A 23,559-nucleotide genomic window follows, 5' to 3' on the forward strand; every position below is an offset into this window, starting at 1 on the left:
TCAAGAGTGAGGATATCAACTCAAAGGAGGACACCTTCTGAAACTGATAGCAATAAATGAGAAGCCAGGAAAAGGCAGTGGCCCAAAAGAGATTTGGCTTTGAAGCCTTGAAAAGGGAGATAATTGCAAGTTTCAACACAGGCTGGTGCCAAGGTTTTGTGTTTCCTTCCCTTCTGTAGTTTCATTGAAAATGAAGTGACAAAGAGGAACAGGGTGAAAAGAGGTGAATGAAAGCTAGAAGACCTTCTGAGAAAGTGGGACCCAACTTTATGCTTTTGTTTTTTGTGTGTGTGTTTGAATTAGGCCACTATAGCAATGCCCCAAAATTCGAAATTCTGACGAGATAATTCCTAATGCAGGGCCATAGATGTGTTCTATCGTGGCCTCACCAATACTGAACACAGGAATTTGGATTTTTAAATGTATATATTCCAACTTATTTTACTATGTAGTGTGCAGACGCCACACATTTTTCACATTTTAAAAGGCATTCGGAAGGGCCTGTTAGGTAAAAGGAGAAAAGAAAGAAAGAAATAGAGGCTGCAAAAAGTCTGGTTCAAGAATACTTCTGCCCCCACAGATACCACCAAAACCCACATGCGGTTGGTAACATAGCTTCTATTTCCTTTGGAATTTGTTGAACACGAATGTTTGTAATATCCTTTGTGCCTTTCCTCCTAATTGGAAACATTTTGTATTAAATCTAATGGGCTAAGCAAAGAATTTGGAATGCAACATATCTGGTTCTCAACCTGAAGTTGATTTTCTGTGACCTTGGTCATGTCACTTTACGCTCTGATACTGACCTCTCAGCTTCCCTTAATTAATGCTTCAACCCTCTTCTTTTTGAGAAGGGGTCTGAAACCTCATTTGCTTTATTACGCAAGATCATTCAGCTACTCTGGGACAAAACAAGGCATTTCCTTAAAATGAATATTAACATTCCAGATTTAAAATCTCAGGCACATGATAATGTAAGATTGTAAATCAGTGATATTAGGAAAGTAAAATAAACATCTTCATTCAGCAACCAGAGTCTCAGTTTATGCTCTGATCTCTAAGAGTCTCGGGCCTTAGAATTCAACAGGAACCTACAAAGTATAAATGCACATGTTTCTGCAATAATAAATGGAGAGCATCTCTTAAAAATGCCCTCCCCGTAATGAACCTACAACTCAGTTCATTTATTTTAAGTTTTAAATGGTAGATGGGAGGATTTTGTTTCTGTTGACACTTGCAAGTTCCCCATCACGTTTTGGGAATTTGCATGGAAATGTGGCTGTAAATAGCTACATTATCTTTCCCTTGGTAGATGCTTCCTCCAAGGTAGTCAACGTTTTATGGTAAAGATTCTGTGCCTTTAAAAACTGGGCAACAAGCAGGAATTTAACTACTCTTTCTTCTTTGCCCATTGCTTCACCTCTATGCTTTCAAAAGGCTCAGCAGTTATATCCGAGAGGGCATTGGGAAAGGACTAATATGTACTGTGTTGCCTACTGCTGTCACAGCTACCCTTAGTTAGAGTGCAGCGCTGGCCAAACTCGGCCCTCCAGATGTTTTGAGACTACAACTCCCATCATCCCTAGCTAACAGAACCAGTGATCAGGGATGATGGGAACTGTAGTCCCAAAACATCTGGAGGGCCGAGTTTGGCCAACACTGTTATAGTGAGTAGGCTGCTGCTCCCCATGTTTTCATTGAGTTGAGTACAGTGGTACTTTGGGTTACAGATGCTTCAGGTTATAGACTCCGCTAACCCAGAAATAGTACCTCAGGTTAAGAACTTTGCTTCAGGATGAGAACAGAAATCGTGTGGCGGCAGCGTGGCGGCAGCGGGAGGCCCCATTAGCTAAAGTGGTATTTCAGGTTAAGAACAGTTTCAGATTAAGAACGGACCTCCGGAACGAATTAAGTTCTTAACCCGAGGTACCACTGTATTTGTGGGAACACAGGGGTGCCAACTTGAATAAAATATTGGGGGAGGGGGCAGGTAAGCTGGGCCCTGCATAATCAGTCACAAAACATTGTGCTCACACACCATTTGAAAGGCAATGCCCATCAACATTGGGGGGGGAGTTCCCTCAAATATTTTTATGGGGGGGGGAGTGCTGCTGAAGGCCCCTAGGAGTTGGCTTCTATGTCGGAGCGGGTCTCATCCCCCAGGTTAATTTCCTCCAACCTGAGTAATAATAATAATAATACAATGGTACCCCCGGTTGCGAATGGGATCTGTTCCAGAGGTCCGGCCACATCCCGAGGAATTTGCAACTGGAGAACTGCGTCTGCGCATGTGCATGGCATGGTTTAGCACTTCTGCGCATGCGCACATGGTGAAATCTGGAAAAATACTTCTGGGTTTGCTGCGTTCGCATCCCAAAGTTTATGTATCCAGAGGGATATGTAAGCGGAGGTACGAATGTAATCACAAATGGATGTGGAAATGGGGGGTAGGGGGTGGGAATGGAATACTGTAAAAATGACAAACAGAAAGAAATCAAAATCCCAGTCCTCATCTATCTCACATCCAGGGCTGTAGTTTGTGGAACTGTGATGAAACTGGCACCTGTCTGTTCTCACAGTCTCACCAGGCAATGGAGAAACTGTATCTTTCACCCATGCGAGCACACACACACACAAACCAATCAGAATTTCATATCTGGATCTGGCTAATTCAGATCAGTGAAAATCGGGGAGAGGTGAATTTCTGCTGCATACCTTTCGCTCACTATTTAAGGCTTTTTTTAAAAAAGAAAAAAACTACACAGAAATTCTTACAACGCTAGACTGAAGAAACTTACAAACTTCAACAGACTAAAGCTTACACAAGTATGAAAAGGTGGGGACAGCCCCAAAGTTCATTTTGGCTTTCTTTCTCTGTAGGGACCAGGGAAACTGTTTTGTACAGCCATTGTTTCTGACAGTTCATTTCTTCAAATTAAAGAATCCATTCATCATTGTGCATCCAGCAGCCAGAGCCTGTCTTCAGCTTCAGAATTTCAGCACTATGAATTTACATTCAGTGGTGTATCCAGTGTATGTTATATATCCCTGGGCAGCATATCCACAGGCCTGATATTTCTCCTGCTGTAGCATAAACTATGTGGTAGAACTGTCAAGCTCAGTGTCCTTTTCCTAAAGGTGATAAGGCTACTAATGTACAAATGTGTAACATTGTCTGATGGTTTTGTGACATGTTACAGGACAGAGTGATATGTCAAGGTAAAATACACAATACATAGTTCATGAAAATGCTCTGTTTCAAACTGTATGTGGGCATCACATATTATCTGCTTACCACTGATAACTTTAAAAGTACAGAGAAGTTCCAGCAAAATAGGGGTGGGAACAGTTCAAACCTGCAATTCCTCACTTATAACAGACCCTCCAAATGCCCCTATTTTCCAGAAACAGTCACAGATTTACAGAAGATTTGATCCTAGAATACCCCACTTTTCCTTAGCACACCCCTATTTTCATTGGAGAAATGTTGAAGGGTATAGAGTTATGTGACCCCTGAGCCAAGGAGAAAAGTAATTATACAACCTCTAGAAGGCATCTGAAGTCATCACTGTATGGGGAAGGTTTTTTAAATGTTTAATGCTTTATTGTGTTTTTATATATGTTGGAAGCCACCAAATGTGGCTGGGGCAACCCAGTCAGATGGGTAGGGTACAAATAATAAACTGATTGTGATGATGATGATGGAATAGGATGTCTCTATTTTCATTAGAGAAATGTTGGAGGGCATGTTACAGTCTGAAGAGGAATGGTCCCATGAGCTCGATTTTCATCTGTCATTTACCTGACTCCTACTCATGATTTCAAGTTACTGGAGTTTAAAGTTGCCTCCGCATTTGGAGACATAGGCTGGTCAACTTAGAAGCTGTTTAGGGTTGCCATGTGTCCTCTTTTTCCAGGACAAGTCCTCTTTTTCATGGGCATGTAAAATGAGAGACATCATAGCGATGCACAGTTAAAAGTAGAAGTCGGCAAATGCGTCCTCTTTTTTGCTCTTCAGAATATGGCAACCTGCACATTCTGCACTGTACAGGTGAGCTTGATTGTAGTGTTTCCTTTAAATGCTTATTATTAATAATATTAGTACTCTCATATGAGATTTGAGTTTTTGTGGGTGGCGCTGTGGGTTAAACCACAGAGCCTAGGACTTGCCGATCAGGAGGTCAGAGGTTCGAATCCCCGCGGTGGGGTGAGCTCCCGTTGCTCGGTCCCAGCTCCTGCCAACCTAGCAGTTCGAAAGCACATCAAAGTGCTTAGATAAATAGATACTGTAGATAAATAGGTACTGCTCCAGCGGGAAGGTAAACGCTGTTTCTGTGTACTGCTCTGGTTCGCCAGAAGCTGCTTAGTCATGCTGGCCACATGACCCGGAAGCTGTACGCTGGCTCCCTCGGTCAATAAAGTGAGATGAGCGCTGCAACCCCAGAGTCGGTCATGACTGGACCTAATGGTCAGGGGTCCCTTTACCTTTACTTTATCTGTAAAATGCAAAAAAAGGGGGGCAACCGGAGGGCCTGGGTCCCTATTTCAGCTACACCTCTCTCCTTTCACCAAGCCAGAGGTTTGTGGAGAACATGGCCCAAGAGTATTGGGGTTGAGGTGTTGGTCAGGCCTTGAAGCAGCTCTTTTGTAAGCAGTGGCCAGAGGAGCTACAAAGATGTTTTCTATTCACAAAGCTCATAATCAGTATCATTAAAAAAATATCTTCATTGGAAATATTTGTAGGTCCAGGTCCAGGTGGTTTATTTTTGGAAATTGAGGGAAACTCGGTTGCCGTTTCCTCAAATTCAGTAGTAAAACATGAGGTTTCCCAGAAAAATGCCAGGACCAAAACAAAAACAAAAAACAACCCCCCTGGAAAGACAGGAAAGCCCAGACTTTCACCTAGAAATGTGGCACAAAAGGAAGTCTGGATAAGTCCTTAGTTGGAGTCAATACTATAGATCTGAATCTCAACCAATAGCCTATAGATGCTTTTTTAATAAGAAGGCCCAATGTTGTGGTGAAGCTTGGTGATCTTCTCAAAAAGAAGATTCCATAAACTGCAAAAACTTGATAATAAAGCTTACATAGAAGCCCTGAGAGGTTGGCGTGTGTGTGTGTTTTAATTCTCAAGGTCAGTAATACAAATCTTAGTTGAGGCTGATGGTAGTTGGGATGTCTACTCTGTTATGTAATTCCACTCTGCTAAGTAATCCGGTTTGCTCAATCCACATCCTGCTCCAACATGAGAAAGTATTCTGCTCCTTGCGTCTACTAAGCTACCAATATTTTCAATTTTACTACTGCTAGAAATGTGGTCACTATCTTATGATGAATTAGTAGGCACTCTGGATGTAGCCGGAGGGAATGATCAAGGAACTTAGCAGTGTGGTGAGCAAACTGGGTATGCTACCCTTAGTGGGAAACACTTCGATAATTTTACTATATCACGGACCCTAATCTGACAGGTGCCTTGCACTGTAGTATACTTAGCATTACAATTAATTACACTGCAGGGAACAGTTCATCAAAGTAACAGCTCTCTGGAATCCACACACATGGCCGGGCCATTATATGGAGAACTGAATTTGCCCAGTATTTGAGACACAGGAGAATGCTGGTCATCTTCTATTAGACTAGCTAGGTTGCCTCAACAATCAGACCCACACACAGAAGCTACTTGGAGCTGGATTCAGGTTCCAGAAACAACATCAGGTAGAGGGGCACTTTAGCACTAGACAGCAAGACAGGAGTCCCAGAAGGACACAAATAATCACTGTTGTTCTTGCATTGCCTCCAACTCCCTTCAATTAAGAGGGAAGGAGAGAGACCTGCCTAACAAATCATTCCAATGAGACCCCAGGGTGAAAATAGAGTCTGTTTACAATTGCTAATGAGGTACCAAGAAATTTGTTACCTCTCCTACTGTATGCTTTATTTCTAGAGGAGATACGTTCTGACTAGAGACTCTCCCCCCCTTCTTTTTCTTTTGCCTCATTGCATTTAGTAGAGCTGGGAGGTTCCAAAACTGAGTGGAGGGTCATTTGAAATGGGGGGGTACCTTTATTCTAAAGCAACAGTATGGATTGTGTAACCCCATTGTTTTGGATTCACATGAAGACTAACTTGGAAACAGACAGAAATGAAAATCATGTGGTAGTATTTGTGGGAATTTGAAGCTGGAGAGCTAGCAGAGGTATATAGGCAGAAAGACTGGTAGGATCTCTTTGGAGTGATTGGGCTGCATTTGACCAAATTTTACTTAGAATAGACCCACTGAAATTAACACACCTAAATTAGCCATTTCCATTAATTTCATAGACTCACAGAATTATCTTTCAATTGTTATCTAGCCCAACCCCCTGCAATGCAGGAATCTCAGCAAAAGCAGCCATGATAGATGGCCACCCAACCTCTGCTTAAAAACCTCCAAGGAAGGAGAGTCCATAACCTTCCGAGGGAGACTGTTCCACTATAGAACTGCTCTTACTGTCAGAAAGTTCTTCCTGATGTTATGTCGGAATCTCCTTTCTTGTAATCTGAAGCCACTGGTTTGTGTCTTACCCTCCAGAGCAGGAGAAAACAAGCTTGCTCCATCTTCCATGTGATAACAACAACAACAACAACAACAACAACAACAACAACAACAACAACAACAACAACAACAACAACAATTTATTTATACCCCGCCCATCTGGCTGAGCTTCCCCAGCCACTCTGGGCGGCTTCCAAAAAAAATATTAAAATACTGTAATACATCAAACATTAAAAGCTTCCCTAAACAGGGCTGCTTTCAGATGTCTTCTAAAAGTCTGGTAGTTGTTGTTCTCTTTGACATCTAGTGGGAGGGCATTCCACAGGGAGGGCGCCACTACCGAGAAGGCCCTCTGCCTGGTTCCCTGTAACTTGGCTTCTCGCAGTGAGGGAACCGCCAGAAGGCCCTTGGCACTGGACCTCAGTGTCCCGGTAGAACGATGGAGGTGGAGACACTCCTTCAGATATACAGGACCAAGGCCGTTTAGGGCTTTAAAGTTACAGATAGGTAGCCGTGTTGGTCTGCCATAGTCAAAATAAAAAAAATTCCATCCAGTAGCACCTTAAAGACCAACTAAGTTAGTTCTTGGCATGTGCTTTCGTGTGCATGCAGGGTATCTGAAGAAGTGTGCATGCACACGAAAGCACATACCAAGAACTAACTTAGTTGGTCTTTAAGGTGCTACTGGAAGGAATTTTTTTATTTTGACTAGGGCTTTAAAGGTTAGCACCAACACTTTGAATTGTGCTTGGAAACGTACTCAGAAACAATCCTTCAAATATTTGAAGATGGCTATCCTATCTCCTCTCAGTCTATTCTTTTCCAGGCTAAACATATCCAGTAGGCATAGATCTACTGTGAGAATGACAAACAACTCATTGATGTATTAACATCAGAAACTATGGGCAGTTTCATGAAAGCCCTTTACACATTGACTACTGAAAGATGCCCCCTATGGTAGCTCTCTCTAGGGTCAGAAGAAGCCCCAGCTTTGCAGGGAGCTATGCAACCCTCCCCCCTCTTTTCAGAGCTCTGAAGAACAGCAGGACCATGGTGTGCTTGGGTTGCCATATGCCCTCTTTTTCCAGGACACGTCCCCTTTCTCATGGGTATGTAAAAGGAGAGTCGTCATAGCGATCCATAGTTAAAAGTAGATGTTGGCAAATGTGTCTTCTTTTTTGATCTTCAAAATATGGCAATATAATCTGGACTTACAGATGGTTAGAGCTGCCATGTGGTCACTGCACCTGCTTAGTGTTGCCATCAGAGCAGGGCTTTCTCGTTCTCCGTTTTATGGATCTGTAACCCACCTTGGAGAAAAGTGTCTAACAAATGCAATACAAACAGTAAAACAAGTTCACCCCATCATGCAAATAAGTGTTCAGAGACTAATGGAGTGCCTGGTCCCTTGGGCGCTTTAGAGAAACAACTGCTGTTGTTCATGGCAGAAGCGGAAACAGGGAAGTCAAACATGCATTAAAAGGAATGGTCAAACAAAAACTCTCCTTTCTTCAAAAGAGACCGATGTATTGGGCCAATGTGCAATTCTGGCCAGAACAGCTTCTTCTCTGCAATCTTTTTGATAAGAACACTTCCTGGGCTAAAGGGCAGGTTTGGACTAGAATAACGTCTTGGCCAGCTGCTCCTACCACAAACTCTGCCAGTGTAGAAAGAGCTTACCTATGGTAACCCTTGCCAGAGATTACGTTTTTCCTTGACGTCTACTTGGCAGGTCTTTGGAACCCATTTCTTGCTTGTTATTACGTGTGGGGTTTTTTTTGTTATATTTTCCAGTCCTGGGCATGTAACACCCTCTTCAGTCTACTTCTGTTAATACAAGTGGGCCTAGTTTTGTATAAACTCAAATGTCCTGGTCTCTCATGAGGTTTACCCTCTGAAACTGATGGAGAGACGAACCATGCATACAATTTACAAGGGCCTGATCTACTTTTAACACTGGGCTGTCCGCATCTGCTATGGCATCTTTATGGCCACGTCTGATGCTTCTGCCTTCAAAAGGCCAGAGCTTCAACTAGCCCACAACTGTACAGGGTTGGATACATTTCTTGGATGAATTATGCTGCAGTCTAGGGACTCACCCACCCACCCACTCCATATGTTTCAAGGGCTCAGTCCATAGTAGTCCTTTTGAAGAAATGGGGTTTGCACAGGGAGTGGAAGATCTCCTGCATAACCAATGGAGATTTATCTACTTGCACAGCTGGATTCTGTGGAGGACATTGGGGAAGGGTGAATGGGAGAAGATGCATCTCATTCTCATTCTCATCATCATCATCATCATCTAATTATTTGTAAAACACAACAACAGCTAAAGCAGTCCTTTTTTTCAGGGGGCACTTGAGGGTACACAGTACCAGCACGTCTTTTTGTTGTTGTTAAAAAGCGTGGCCCTTACTGTGACAACTTCGTGGTGAGTACCAGCACCAATTTTTCTAGAAAAAAAAAAGCACTGACCTACAGTATACTGTTTATGGTACAGACATTACGGCACATACAAATACTGTTTTCTGATCACAGGCACATCGTCTAAATATACCTGGGTTATGAGTGCAGAAAGCTACCATGTGGACACACCCTAAAGGACACCAAGATTTCAAAATGTAGATGCTGGACCAACCTTCTAGAATGCCAGGGGTTTTGCTTTTGATCTATGGGTGCAGTGCACTGCAAAGTTTCAGCGAGAGAAACCATGACTGCACAGGGGAGCAAGGGAATCAGTTCTTTCTATCTCCTTCTTCGCCTCCCTGCTCTTTCCTTCACGTAAGCTGATATGGTTCCCGAACCACAAAGAGCACGAGGAGGTGGTACAGTAGGAAAACACCAGCTCTCTGCCATGCAGCACTTCGAGAAGTTTATATAATAAGAATTGAAGAGAGAGAGAGAGAGAGAGAGAGAGAGAGAGAGAGAGAGAGAGAGAGAGAGAAGATTTAAGAAGTGACACTTTTGAAAACCAGCCAAAGGCAAGCCATCAAAAATGGGACACTGTCTCTTTAAGTGGAAGGCTGCAGGAGCAAAGGGAAATTAATTAAGTATTGGACGCTGGTATGGCGCCGTGGAAAGAATACACAATCTGGGACCTGCATGCCAAATCTGAAATGAAAAGGAAGGTGATCCGTCATTTTTTGCTGTTTTTTTAAGACAGAATATATATTTTTGAAAGTTGACTAAGCAATTACCCAAATTAAAGAAACTGGAAAAGCAAACAGTGGTAAAAATGCTTTGGTTCTCTATTTTTTTCATTGAAAAGGTAAATTAGTTCTCTCTCTCTCTGTTTTAAAAGAAGTCTTAACACATAAGAAAAACACCCCCCCAACTTAACTCTTTAATGACAAGGTCCTGAAAATAAAGCCTCATTAGGCTTGTGGTTTTAAAGATTTCAACAGACTGATCTTAAACACATCAGTTTTCTGGATTCTGAAAAACCTAGGTAAATCCCATTATTTCCATCACTTGAACTTATTTCCATGTAATAGTGCTTATGTCAAATTAAGATGCTAGTCAAATAATAATCTCCTTTGAAGTCTATGCCAGCTTTCAAAAGGGAGAAATCTCCTCGGTAGACGAACCAAGCAGGATAAATAAATAATAATAATCTGCAAAACAAACCATTTACCATATTAACCCCGTGGAAGCTCATGCAGCTCCTATAAATGCTTTCATCTTAATGATCAGAGGCCAGATCCGACAGCTCCTTTAAGCAGACACATATTCACATAGCCTAACATGATCTGGCTCTCACCTATCTGAAACACAGGGGAGAGCTGCCAACTGGCAGCTCTACCTAGCGCCACAATATCCATCCAGTTCTGCGTGCCAGTCAATACTTTTAAAGAGAGTACCTCACAAATGTCTGCACACTGAGTGTGGGAGTTGGTGAGGCTGGTGAAAACGAGTTCTTCACATATAAAAATTAAAGAGTGCAGAAAAAAACCAAGACTCCCTTACCAGGCAAGGAACCATTCCATCATTAGAGCCAACAGACTAACGCGTTCGGTTTTTATTTTATTTTTTGAAAGAAAAGCTTACTCTCCAATACTACCTATTAAAAATCTTGTTCTCACACCTATTATATGTTCTCACACTATGCTGGTCCCCTGAGAGGATGAATGGGTTCCAGACCAAATACATTGCCCTCCGAACTCCCAAGACAAATGGGTGTGGCACAGAACTAATTCTAGCAGTGCTGTTTTGCTTCCATGCTTAGTAAGTGCTTTTTTCTGGGGTTAAGCAGGGGTACGCATACCCCTAAACATTTTGTGAATCTAAGTTTGGCTTCATTAGACAGTATTTCAATATGAGTAGGAAAATGAGAGTACCCCTAAACATTTTTTATTTTTATTTTAGAAAAAAGCACTGCTTAATACCTACTAGGCTTGAACATTCTGAAAATAATGCACTTGGAAAACTAGATGTATACCATGCACTGAAAAATAAAGACACACTTGTGGTATCTAAACACAACAACATGTTTCCTAGTCAGTCAAAAGGATGTACGTTTTGAAGTGAAGTTTTCAAAATTCCATAGTTGGGAGTTTATTGGCTCAGGTTCCTAGACTGCACAGAAGAAAATTGTCCACATCGTTTGCTTCCTGCTGCACTATGCTTTTAAAACAGACATACTTATCTGACAAATATGGAGGATACAATTTAAGACAAGTACAGGTAATGCACAAATTAGGCTAGGTTCAACCAAACGGAAAGGCAAGAGACTCGCAAATTGTAGGCTCATTCTCCGCTTTCTCCAAATTTCTCCTTCTCCAGATTTTGGGTCCCATTCTTTTAATCAGTAAATGTGACAGAGTTTTTGCTTGTGTTTGACTTCTGACACTTGATTCAAAAGTTTAAAAAGCAGTGCTTCAAATGCAGGGAGGTACCATAGTTTCAAATGTGAAAAGGGGCCTGTATAGAGAACTCTAGCATAGCCTGGGCTATACAGTGGTACCTCGGGTTAAGTACTTAATTCGTTCCAGAGGTCCGTTCTTAACCTGAAACTGTTTTTAACCTGAAGCACTACTTTAGCTAATGGGGCCTCCCGCTGCCGCCGCGCCGCCAAAGCACGATTTCTGTTCTCATCCTGAAGGAAAGTTCTTAACCTGAAGCACTATTTCTGGGTTAGTGGAGTCTGTAACCTGAAGCGTATGTAGCCTGAAGTGTATGTAACCCGAGGTACCACTGTAACATATTGTTGCATGCTGCCCCAATTTCTGAGCAGTGTGAGATTTCAGGGGTTACAGCTGCCTTCCCAGAGTTTGTGTTGCCTTCAGAGTGAGGTACAGCTGAGACTGTGGCGTCTTTATTCTATATGTTTTATGTACACATATCTACAACCTGAGCCTATGATGGAGGAGTTCACACAGCATTAACACCCCCAAGAAGGTCTTGCTTCCCCCATAGCCACAGATTCGGATAGAAATCAAGCATCACTCTGAATCTTTTTCTTCCCAGCTTGCTACTTTGCTCACATCACATCACTTCTCTCTCTCTCTCTCTCTCTCTCTCTCTCTCTCTCTCTCTCACTCCTCTCACCTTTGTCTTTCTAAGTACAGTGGTACCTCGGGTTAAGAACTTAATTCGTTCTGGAGGTCCGTTCTTAACCTGAAACTGTTCTTAACCTGAGGTACCACTTTAGTTAATGGGGCCTCCCGCTGCCGCCGCACGATTTCTGTTCTCATCCTGAAGCAAAGGTCTTAACCCGAGGTACTATTTCTGGGTTAGCGGAGTCTGTAACCTGAAGCGTCTGTAACCCGAAGCATCTGTAACCCAAGATACCACTGTACCAGCTACTTGTGGGAGGAGGTCCACCCATTTGTCATGTGACACAGATCTATTTCTCCTTAATGGCCCATTAGCTAGCCTATCACCTCACCAAGAATCTAGTTGGCTATTTGAGGAATTAGAAGCGGGCCTAGGCATTAGAAGGGTCTTGACATACAGCCTATACCACTCCCACCCCCGCTGCAAACTCATAACACTTGAATTGAATCTACATGCTGGGGGGGGGGGGATACAATTTGCACAACTAGTCTCTTCCCCTTCCCCTCCCCCTTACCTGCCCTCCAAGCCTTCTCTAGAGGACCAATAACTTACTGAATATTGTGGGCTGAGTCTTATGGGGCTGCTTTGAGAGTAGAAGAATCATCCCATTCGCTGCGTAAGCCCTTATCACCCATGCGACATATCCAGGAAAAATGGGTAAGCAGGCTAATGTCATATACTTTATAAGCATATTAACCACTTTCGCTATCTGAGCTTTAAGGGAAATGAATATTTTGAAAATATGGACTCTATGGAGGTGGCATTCAACTTGTCCGCTTCTGCACTATGAATGCATTGTTCACTTCACATAAGCAAACATGCCTATTCCCCTCCATCAAACATTGGAGGGAATGGTCCAGGCAGTGGAAGCATTATCACCATAGGTGTTCATGATTGTTTCCACATTTCCACGGAACTGTTACACAGCTGTGCCCAATTCAGCTCTGTCTTGAGCTGCTACAAATCTTGACCTACTTGATTAGCTGCTGGGAGCCACCACATCCCTCTACGTCCTCAGTTTTGATTTGCTGCTTACACAACCCACAACTCCTAGTCATGGGCCAGCTAATGCCAGCTGCTTCTCAGTTACATACAAATCCCACAGAAGGATCTAAATGGTGGCAGGTCGCAGCCTACTGAATTCATGTTAACATATTGTCGCATTATGCAGTATTATTGTAATCCGAATGATACCATAACTTTTCTGCTGCAGCAGCAAATCTCCGTATAGTGAAGAGGTTGCAAACCATCCCCTGATGTTTTGGCACATTGGCTGGGGCTGATGGGAATTGGAGTCCAATAACACCCGGAGGTCACCATGTTGGGTACCCCTGGTATAGTGTTTCACTTTTGTTTTGTAAGATTGTCTCTTTCTGCTCTCAGCAGTGGCGTAGCGTGGGTTGTCAGCACCCGGGGCAAGGCAAGTAATTTGCGCCCCCTAACCCGTGGATTTGCGCACCCTAACCCTAACCCCCAGATGTTGCGCCCAGTGCGGCCGGCCCCCCCCTGCACCCCCCACGCTACGCCACTGGCTCTCAGTTTTAAGGCAGGATTCAGCCCATTCCCCTCAACTTTGGGTTTAAGTTTCACTTTAATGCCCAAGCTTTCACATACAGTGGCACCTCGGGTTACAGACGCTTCAGGTTACTGATGCTTCAGATTAAGAACTTTGCTTCAGGATGAGAACAGAAATTGTGCTCCGGCAGCATGGCGGCAACGGGAGGCCCCATTAGCTAAAGTGGTGCTTCAGGTTAAGAACAGTTTCAGGTTAAGAACGGACCTCCGGAACAGACTAAGTTCTTAACCCGAGGTACCACTGTACTTTTGACAAATAGCAGTCTTCCAACTGTGGTACCTAGAGGTCCAATTTCCAGGCACACTAGAATCCAATTTTTATCACTAGAAATAGGCTGTTTTATTTCAGCTGCTTTATGAGGATATTTCAGATCCCCAGAATTTAGAAGGCATTTTTAAAAAAAAAATATAATCAATACTCTGTATCTTAAGAAAGGTTGAAAATCCTGTAAGAGCAAAAAAGACACAAGGCAATCTAACACATGACTATTCATAGGTAAGTCCCGCTGAATTCAATAGGACTTACTCCCAGGCAAATATGTATAGGTTTGCAACCTTAAAATGCAAGGGTTCTTATACATGTTTTAAAAGAGAAAGAGATTTCTAGCAACATGCTGCAAGAAACTTGACGGAGGCTTAAATTCGGAACACCTCACAATCATATGTCCAAAAAATGATGAATTCAGTGATCAACATGCAGCTGCAAGCCACACATTCAGCGCAGTAGCTCCCTTGTTTGGACAGCTGAGATGGAGAAAATGTTTGTCATTTAAAAAGTACTTTGCTTGGTGTGGTATAATAGGAGCCGCTGCTGAAGCCTGTGAGCATGGATCAAGTCCTATTAAACTGTCCCCCCAGCCTGCTAGAAGAATTTTAACTGCATTGTGCCGTAATGAGCCGTGCCCAAACTACTGTTTTCTGGCCCTCTGTTTATTTTATCCCTTTATTGTAATGAAACTCAGATGGCCATTGTTTATACTAGGCCAAGGCAGCGAGAGCGTGCTGGAATCGGTCTAATTAGCTGCAAGTGGGTTTCGGAATTAGTGCATAGGAAAGAACAAATTTTTAGTAACTACTTTAAATTGAAGCCTTCATTTATTTTCATTATGGCTAGACAAAAGAAATCTAGTGTTTTCCGCAGCTCCCTTTCCATACGTGCCCCTTCGATTAGCCCAGTGGGGAATACGTCCTGCTTATTCCAGTCCTTCCTTCTCCTGCAAAGTTTATGGGAAGAAGCCGCTTGAGTTTTACGCCGGGATAATTAAATGAGAAAAAGCAGAGAGAGCCGAATTACAATGGTGGAAGTTGTGCGCATAATAACAACAACAATAATAACAACAACAACAATACTTCCAGCCAGTGTTATTTTTTCAAGGAAAAGAGGAGCTGGAGCTCATACATTACCCCTCTATTCCTCGCAACAACCTTGCAATAAGAAGCCTGGGCTTTTTTTAGAGACAGAGATATACATAAGGCTAGCAGGGAGCTGGTTGCAAGGAAGAAATTCAAACTGGGAACTTCTATCCTTGCAATGTATACTCAATATTACCTTCTCATTCACACATGTAGCATTTCAGATTGTCTTATTCTTAAGCAAGAGTGTGCTTGGCTGTATTGTTTTCAACATCTGCTTTTTTAAAATATATATATACATATATATATATATATGCTTTCGTAGATTTTCACGGGTACAGGAATGCAGGTTTTGCTCGTCATCTTCAGGCTGGTGCTTGAAGATGTAACAAGAAGCCGAAAGCACCAGCCTGAAGATGACGAGTGAGACCTCGTCGAAACGTCGCCTAGACACCCCAACTCTTACACGGGAAGACACCCGAAGACACCAAAACCTGCATTCCTGTACCCGTGAAAACCTACGAAAGCAAATATATATATATATATATATATATATATATATATATATATATATATATATATATATATATATATATTTGTTTCTGCAAGTCTGTCCAGAGACGTATAATTTTGTTCTGTATATTTGTTTTAGAATTGTCAATTTTATCCACATTTCATGAACTTTATTGTGTGTATTTGCTTTTAAAGTTTGATTGGTATATTATTTTAATACTTAATAATAATAATAATTATTTTGCAAATCGCTTAGAGGTTCTTCAGATTAAGCAGCATATTAATTTTCTGCAATGAATAAATTGCACATCCCCAAAAAAGGATGCAGTGTGTTCAGTCGTTTTTTGTAACTTGCTAGCATTTAAGAAAAGATTCACTAATTTTAGCAGGCATTTTAAGGTAGTTTTCTGTTTCTGGGCTTTAATTGTTCTTATTCTTTATATGAACGTTCTACCCGGATACTGAGGTCCAGCGCCGAGGGCCTTCTGGCGGTTCCCTCACTGCGCCTGCCCTGTAGAATGCCCTCCCACCAGATGTCAAAGAAATAACTATCGGACGTTTAGAAGACATCTGAAGGCAGCCCTGTTTAAGGAAGTTTTTAATGACTGATGTTTTAATGTATTTTTAATCTCTTGTTGGAAGCCACCCAGAGTGGCTGGGGAAACCCAGCCAGATGGGCGGGGTATAAATAATTATTTGTTGTTGTTGTTGTTGTTGTTGTTGTTGTTGTTGTTGTTGTTGTTACAGTCTCCTTGGCTCAGGAGTCACATAACTCCATACCCCCCAACATTTCTCTGATGAAAATAGGGATGTCCTAAGGAAAAGGGGGACATTCCGGGATAAAATCAGAAACCGGGAAGGCTTCTGGAAATATGGGGTTGCCCCTGGAAAATAGGGACACTTGGAGGGTCTGTAATGGCTCAGTGAAGAGAGCACATGTTTTGCACACAGGAAGTTCCAGGCTCCATTCCTGGCACCTGTAGACTGGGCTGAGAGTGGGACTCCTCTCTGCAGTGCTGAAAATTCATTGCCAGGAAGTATAGACAATGTTGAGCTTGATGGGCCAATGGCCTGACTTGGAAAATGGCAGCTACCTAGGTTCCTAATATTTTTGTGGGCCGCAGTTTGGAGAATGCATCCAAGAGTTGTTTTCTTTGAACAAGAAATCCCCTGTTGGCCACTCCACAAGCTGCTTTTTATGCTTTACTGTTGGGAGGGTGATGGCACTCTTCCAATAAAATAAAATTGAAGCCCAGTGCTTTGCTGAGCGCTAGGCATGCTGTGCTCTCTATTGTGGCTTGACACACAGGGATCCATTTCAGCACTACACAAAAGTAATGTAGCACCTTTTCCTCATTCTGATGCATATTCCCATTTTAAGGAAGGACAAGAATTCTTTAAGGGCTTGAGTGCTGGTCTAATGACAGTTCTGTCTATTTGCTATCCTTGTAGTGATAATTTCAAAACTAAGTCTTATTTACTGGGACTTGTTTCTGAAGAGATACATGAAAAGACTGGGCTTTAAGTGATATAAGACAATTTCATGGCTATTTTTAAATACTTTTAGACAATCTGGGTCAACTGGTTCATTATAAGAAGCATTTAGGCCAATAGGCGTTTATTTGCCACAAATATAACTGTATCATGAACAAAACTGGCTTGGATCATTAGGGGTTTGCTTATTTTTCGGTATGGCCTATGGAATTTAGCATGGTGCACGGTTAAACTGTTCTTAACAAGTTACTCATCCAAAAAGTCTCATCTTCAGAAGCAGTACAGAAATTTAGAGTGAAGTTAGGAAGTCTCACAATCTATTTCTCCAAACAATTCTGGAAAACAGAGGAGGAGAAAAATCTCTTGTCTCTTTGTCCTTCCCATCCCCAGCCAATAATTTATTTAAGCTATGTCCAGGAGTGAATTGCTACTATTTTTTTTTTTTTTTGTGTGTGTGTGTGTCTGTGTGTGTATTTAAAGGAAATTTATAGTTCTGAAATCCTCATAAGCTATTAAAGCTAATACAGGGAAAGTACAATGTATTTTGCTGAAATTCCAAGGAAGCCCATCCATTGATTTGATTAGAAAATAAAATGCTTTGTGGTTTGGTTGACTTTAAACAGCACAGCTGTTAAACAGACTTTATCTTTTTGGGTGAGCAGATGATTTTTTCCAGATTAAGTGAACCCTCTAAAATAAACTAGCTAACACATTTGGGAAAGCTACTTTGGGCAAAAACATGTTCCGATTAAGACATGGCATATATTATTTACAATAGATCTATTTTCCACGAAGGTTTCTGCATGCTGTATTCGGGGTTGCCAACTGTCAGTAAATTTACGAACAGCTAGTAAATTTAAGTGCTTCCCAGAGAGCTATTGGTGTATGTGTAAAATACTCAATTTGTTCCTAAAACATAGCAAGACTTTTTTCTGTGTATGAAAAATAAGGGAAAATATACTCATATATAATATTATTATTAAAAGTCCTTATCAATCAGCTTTCATGAACTACAAAACAATGCAGAGTGGTTCCAAATCAGTGAGACTTAAATTAATCGGGGGGGGGGGGACCTATGGGATTTAAGCCTGATCTACCCACAATTCGGCAATGTGGTTGGAATAGGGTAGTAGAATGGTCCGTACCATCTCATGCTGCAAGTGAAAGTTCACATTTTTGAATGTACCTCTGTGTTAAAAAACCCTTTGCAAATAGAAAACCAAATTCTGGTGTGCTATAGCTCTAATCTGTAGCCTGAAATGGTACCGGAATGGAATGCTTCCACATTCTACCATCTTGTTTCCATCTCATTTTGCCGTATATGCAGACTCAGTCTTAGTCATTAATTTTTTCTGGAATGGACTTACCGTACTTTTCCATGTATAAAACAAAGTTTCTTTACTCTAAAATAATGTTTAAAAACTGGGGGCGTCTTATGCATGGATAGTGGGTAGGGGTGACGGGTGATTGGTTGCAGCCGCAAGCTGCAGATTGTCATTGGTGATTTGGTGTGTGATTGGTGGCTGTGACAAGGGCTGCTTTGTATTGGCTGATGCTGTGGTAAATGGGTGTGTGATTGGTTGCTGCGTCAAGGGCTGTTGTGGATTGGTTGCCACAGCGGCAAGTCGGCTAGCGCTTTCCTGCCCCTGCTGGCGATCGGGCAGATGCTTATTGCAGAATCGCGAGTGGTGCGAATGATTGTAACCATTGGGTTAGTGATTTATTGCATTCCCTCCCCCCCCCCAAAAAAAACCTCTGGCAATCCCTTCCCCCAAAAAGCTCCACAACTCCAATCCTGCCCCTAAAAAGCTCCACAACTCTGTAAATAATTTTTACTAATTTTAAATTAAAAACATCTGGTCCATTTTAAATCTTAAAGCTCCACAACTCTGTTCTATTTTCTTAAATTGGAGTCCCCCCAAATGTCTTACACATGGGGGGGGGGTGTTATACACCGAAAAGTACGGTATTATTATTTGACAAATGAAATCAACAAATTTGATTTGATTTGTGTGTGTGAGGGGTAAGAGGGGCAGTGGCACCATCACCTTTCAGACAGCAGGGGTGCTGCACTCACCAGTTCAGGAATGGAGTAGAGCTGCACCTCGGGTCAGGCAAGTGTTGAATGAGTTCTGGGTTGACTGCAACAACTCTCACTAACCCCAGGCCTTCCCAACCTTGCCTTGCCCCATTTTCATCCTGGTGAGTTCAGCCGGGCTGCTCTATCACCTCATGCATTGGTGTTTAAAGAACAAAACAAAAAACCAGTACTGTATTCCACTTCAATCATCTGCATCTCTATGATTACCCCTTCCCCCCACTTTCCTGAAAATAGTCAATATCCCCCAGTGAAACGAGAAGCGGAGTTCAGCTCAGCTCTGGATTGTAGCACTCCAGTTGCATGATCTATTTTTTTGTGTGCCAGCACATTCAAAGTTTCCTGAAAATAGAAAGCCAACATAGCTGGCAAATTACTGGATTAGAATCTTTCCTTTTTCTACATCATCTCAATCTCTTGCATGTGCATATCAAGTCTTTATTCTTTCCTCCAAGGAGTGCTAGATGGAGTACATGGCTATCCCTCTGCCGATTTCATCCTTAGGATGTGGGTGGTGCTGTGGTCTAAACCACTGAGCCAGTTGGGCTTGCCGATCAGAAGGTTGGTGGTTCGAATCCCTGTGACAGGGTGAGCTCCTGTTGCTCTGTCCCAGCTCCTGCCAACCTAGCAGTTTGAAAGCAAACCAGTGCAAGTAGATAAAAGGTACCACTGTGGCGGGAAGGTAAACAGCATTTCCGTGCGCTCTGGTTTCCGTCATGGTGTTCCGCTGCACTAGAAGCGGTTTGGTCATGCTGGCCACATGACCTGGAAAGCTGTCTGTGGACAAACACTGACTCCCTCGGCCTGAAAAGTGAGATGAGCACCGCAATCGTATAGTCGCCTTTGACTGGACTTAACAGTCCAGGGGTCCTTTAACTTTACCTTTTACCTATTTCATCCTTACAACAACCCTGTGCGGTAGGTTAGCCTGAGAGACAGTGACTGGCCAAATTCACCCAGTGAGCAGTCTCCTAGGTCTTAGTCCAACACTCTAAGCATGTTCATTGCATGTCTGCCCCAATCTTGGAAGGTGATAGTTCTCCTGGGTCTGTAATAGACTTCTCTCTGTGATTCACTGAGTTTGCCAAACTAAAGGCAGAGCAGGGTTGTAGAATAACAACAGGAACAGAGCCTGAACTTTCCTGATTCGGAAGAGACCCTGATGATGTATTGTCTCATTGATTGATTCCATTCAAATGAATCTCAAGGTGGCTTAGAATCAATAAACAACAGCAGCAGAACAGAACATCGCGGTTACAGCACAGGTGATACAATATAATTAGCCAAGCAACAATAAAACAATTATACATCATTATAATAGATAAAACAGTACCAGAAAAAAAACCAATAAGAGAAACATTACAGAATTTGCTGACTTCCTCCGCCTAGTAGGTTTCCAAGCATGATTAAAATTGTTGGTGCTGACCTTTAAAGTCCTAAATGGCCTTGGCCTAGTATACCTGAAGGAGCATCTCCACCACCATTGTTCAGCCTGGACACTGAGGTCCAGCTCTGAGGGCCTTCTGGTGGTTTCCTCACTGCGAGAAGTGAAGTTACAGGGAACCAGGCAGAGGGCCTTCTCAGTAGTGGTGCCCACCCTGTGGAACGCCCTCCCAGCAGATGTCAAAGAAATAAACAACTATATGACTTTTAGAAGGCACTTGAAAGCAGCCCTGTTTAGGGAAGTTTTTAATGTTTGATGTTTTATCATGTTTTAATATTATGTTGGGAGTCACACAGAGTGGCTAGGGTAACCCAGTCAGATGGACGGGGTGCAAATAAAATCATCATCATTTCAGCAATTGTTCTTTGTACACAATTGTTTAAAATTCAGCCAGCATACAAGGGAATAACCGATCCCTTAGAAACACCAAAACAAAACTGTACTATAACAAGTATCCAGTCTCCCTCACATGAATCACATATGTGTGTGTTCATGGACAGCATCACTGCTTCCATCCAGACTAGTATTCCCCAAGCTCAAGAAAAAAATGAGCTAAATGCATAGACTACACTGGCAAAATTTACTATGCTTGCTACCTGACATACTGTCAATTTATGTCTAGCTGTAACAGACATGGCTCTTTGGCCTGATGATGCACTGCAGTATAGCAATAAACATGATTATTATAAAAAGATAAGGTTACTGAATACTGCGTTTTGCCAAGCTCTAACTGACTGTAGCTTTAAGTTTTGGCTAAACAAGGAGCCAGGGAAATTTTAAAATTCAGCAGTAGTAGCTATTCAGTGGAGTTGTTCTAGTATCCATGCCAGGAAAAACTCCTACTGAAAGCTCTAATTTATCACACATTGGGTTTGAAAACCTGTGCTCCTGCCTGGTATACTAAGGCAAATGTTCACCAGGTTTCAAAAATTAAAAGAAAGGAGGAAAAACCTGGAGGAATCCCTGACTTAGGAAGTGGCGAGAATTCCAGTTTACGGTGCTGAACAAGTAGCAGTGTTAGTTAAAGGGCTATGTAACACACACAGAAAAACAGCAGCACAGACAAATTAGACTCAACATTCCTTTGCAGCTTTCCTTCCTTCTTAAATAAAGAGTAGCTCATTTTCAAGGACTCTGAATTTATGTTAATGTTAGGATTAAATTGCGAGTACAGAAGGAAATGTCACTGGGGACAGTTAAGTGTACTAGAACATTTAAAGGATAATCTAACAAAATCACTTTTAAAAGAATCACTGCCTATCTTTCTGGCAGATGAGGAACATATCTTACACACTATCCGAAGCCAGTTAGAAGCAGCCAGAGGTGGCTTGCTATTGCTTACCAGGAGAGAGGGAAGGAAGGGACAAGGTGGAAGGGAGGTTAGCAAGGTGCAAACACACCAGCAGGAAAACTAGATTTGTTCCGCTGTTGCACTTTCACTGTACTCACCTTCCCACTAGCTCACCCCTGTTCCTATCTGTCCAAATCAGAAGCAGTGACCCACCTGCCAGGAAGCTAGGGTAGCAGCAACATCCCACCTGGTGAGCCACTTCTGATAGCAGCTGGAAAACTAGGGGGATCTCGCTGGAAATCCACAACCACACCAGCAGCATGGAAACAGAGGTGTTGGGCTATGTCACAATGGGGGGGGACAGAAAATGTCATAGAATCATAGAGTTGGAATAGACCACAAGGGCCATTGAGTCCAACCCCCTGCCAAGCAGGAAACACCATCAGAGCACTCCTGACATATGGTTGTCAAGCCTCTGCTTAAAGACCTCCAAAGAAGGAGACTCCACCACACTCCTTGGCAGCAAATTCCACTGTCGAACAGCTCTTACTGTCAGGAAGTTCTTCCTAATGTTTAGGTGGAATCTTCTTTCTTGTACAGTGGTACCCCGCAAGACGAACGCCTCGCGAGACGAAAAACTCGCAAAACGAAAGGTTTTTTCGTTTTCGAGTTGCCTCGCAAGACGAATTTCCCTATGGGCTTGCTTCGCAAAACGAAGCTTGCCCCGGGGACAGCGGGTCTTCTCTTTTGAAGCAAGGGGCGGCAGGGGAGATCGCTTCTCCCCGCCGCCCCTTGCTTCAAAAGAGGTCCGGGGCAGCGGAAGCGCTTCCCGCTGCCCCCGGACCTCTTTTGAAGCAAGCGGCTGTGGGGAGATCTGCTGCGAAGCCGGGCGGGGGGGGGACACCTGCCCCAGCCACCGGGCTTCGTAGCGCTGCTGCGAAGCCGGGCGGGGGGGGCAACACCTGCCCCAGCCGCTGAGCTTCGTAGCGCTGCTGCGAAGCCGGGCGGGGGGGAACACCTGCCCCAGCCACGGGCTTCGTAGCGCTGCTGCGAAGCTGGGCGGGGGGGACACCTGCCCCAGCCGCCGGGCTTCGTAGCGCTGCTGCGAAGCCGGGCGGGGGGGGGACACCTGCCCCAGCCGCGGGCTTCGTAGCGCTGCTGCGAAGCCGGGCGGGGGGGGGAACACCTGCCCCAGCCGCCGGGCTACGTAGTGCTGCTGCGAAGCCGGGCCGGGGGGGAACACCTGCCCCAGCCGCCGGGCTTCGTAGCGCTGCTGCGAAGCCGGGCGGGGGGGGGGAACACCTGCCCCAGCCGCCGGGCTTCGTACGCTGCTGCGAAGCCGGGCGGGGGGGAACACCTGCCCCAGCCGCCGGGCTTCGTAGCGCTGCTGCGAAGCCGGGTGGGGGGGGAACACCTGCCCCAGCCGCGGGCTTCGTAGCGCTGCTGTGAAGCCGGGCGGGGGGGGCGGGAACACCTTCTGAAGGCGGGTGGGGGGCGAAAGTCTTTGTCCCCCCTGCCTGCCTTCCCAGGGGCTTTTAAATCGCCCCGGACAGCGGAGAAGTCCTCCGCTGTCCCGGGGCGATTTTAAAATGCCGCCCGCCAGCATTTTAAGATTGCCCGGACAGCGGAGAAGTCCTCCGCTGTCCCAGGGTTTTTTAAAATGCTGGGGGTGGGAAGAAAAGCCCTTGTGTCCCCCCCCA

The sequence above is a fragment of the Podarcis bocagei genome, assembly GCF_964188305.1.
Source record: "Podarcis bocagei genome assembly, chromosome: 2".
Taxonomy (NCBI): Eukaryota; Metazoa; Chordata; class Lepidosauria; order Squamata; family Lacertidae; genus Podarcis; species Podarcis bocagei.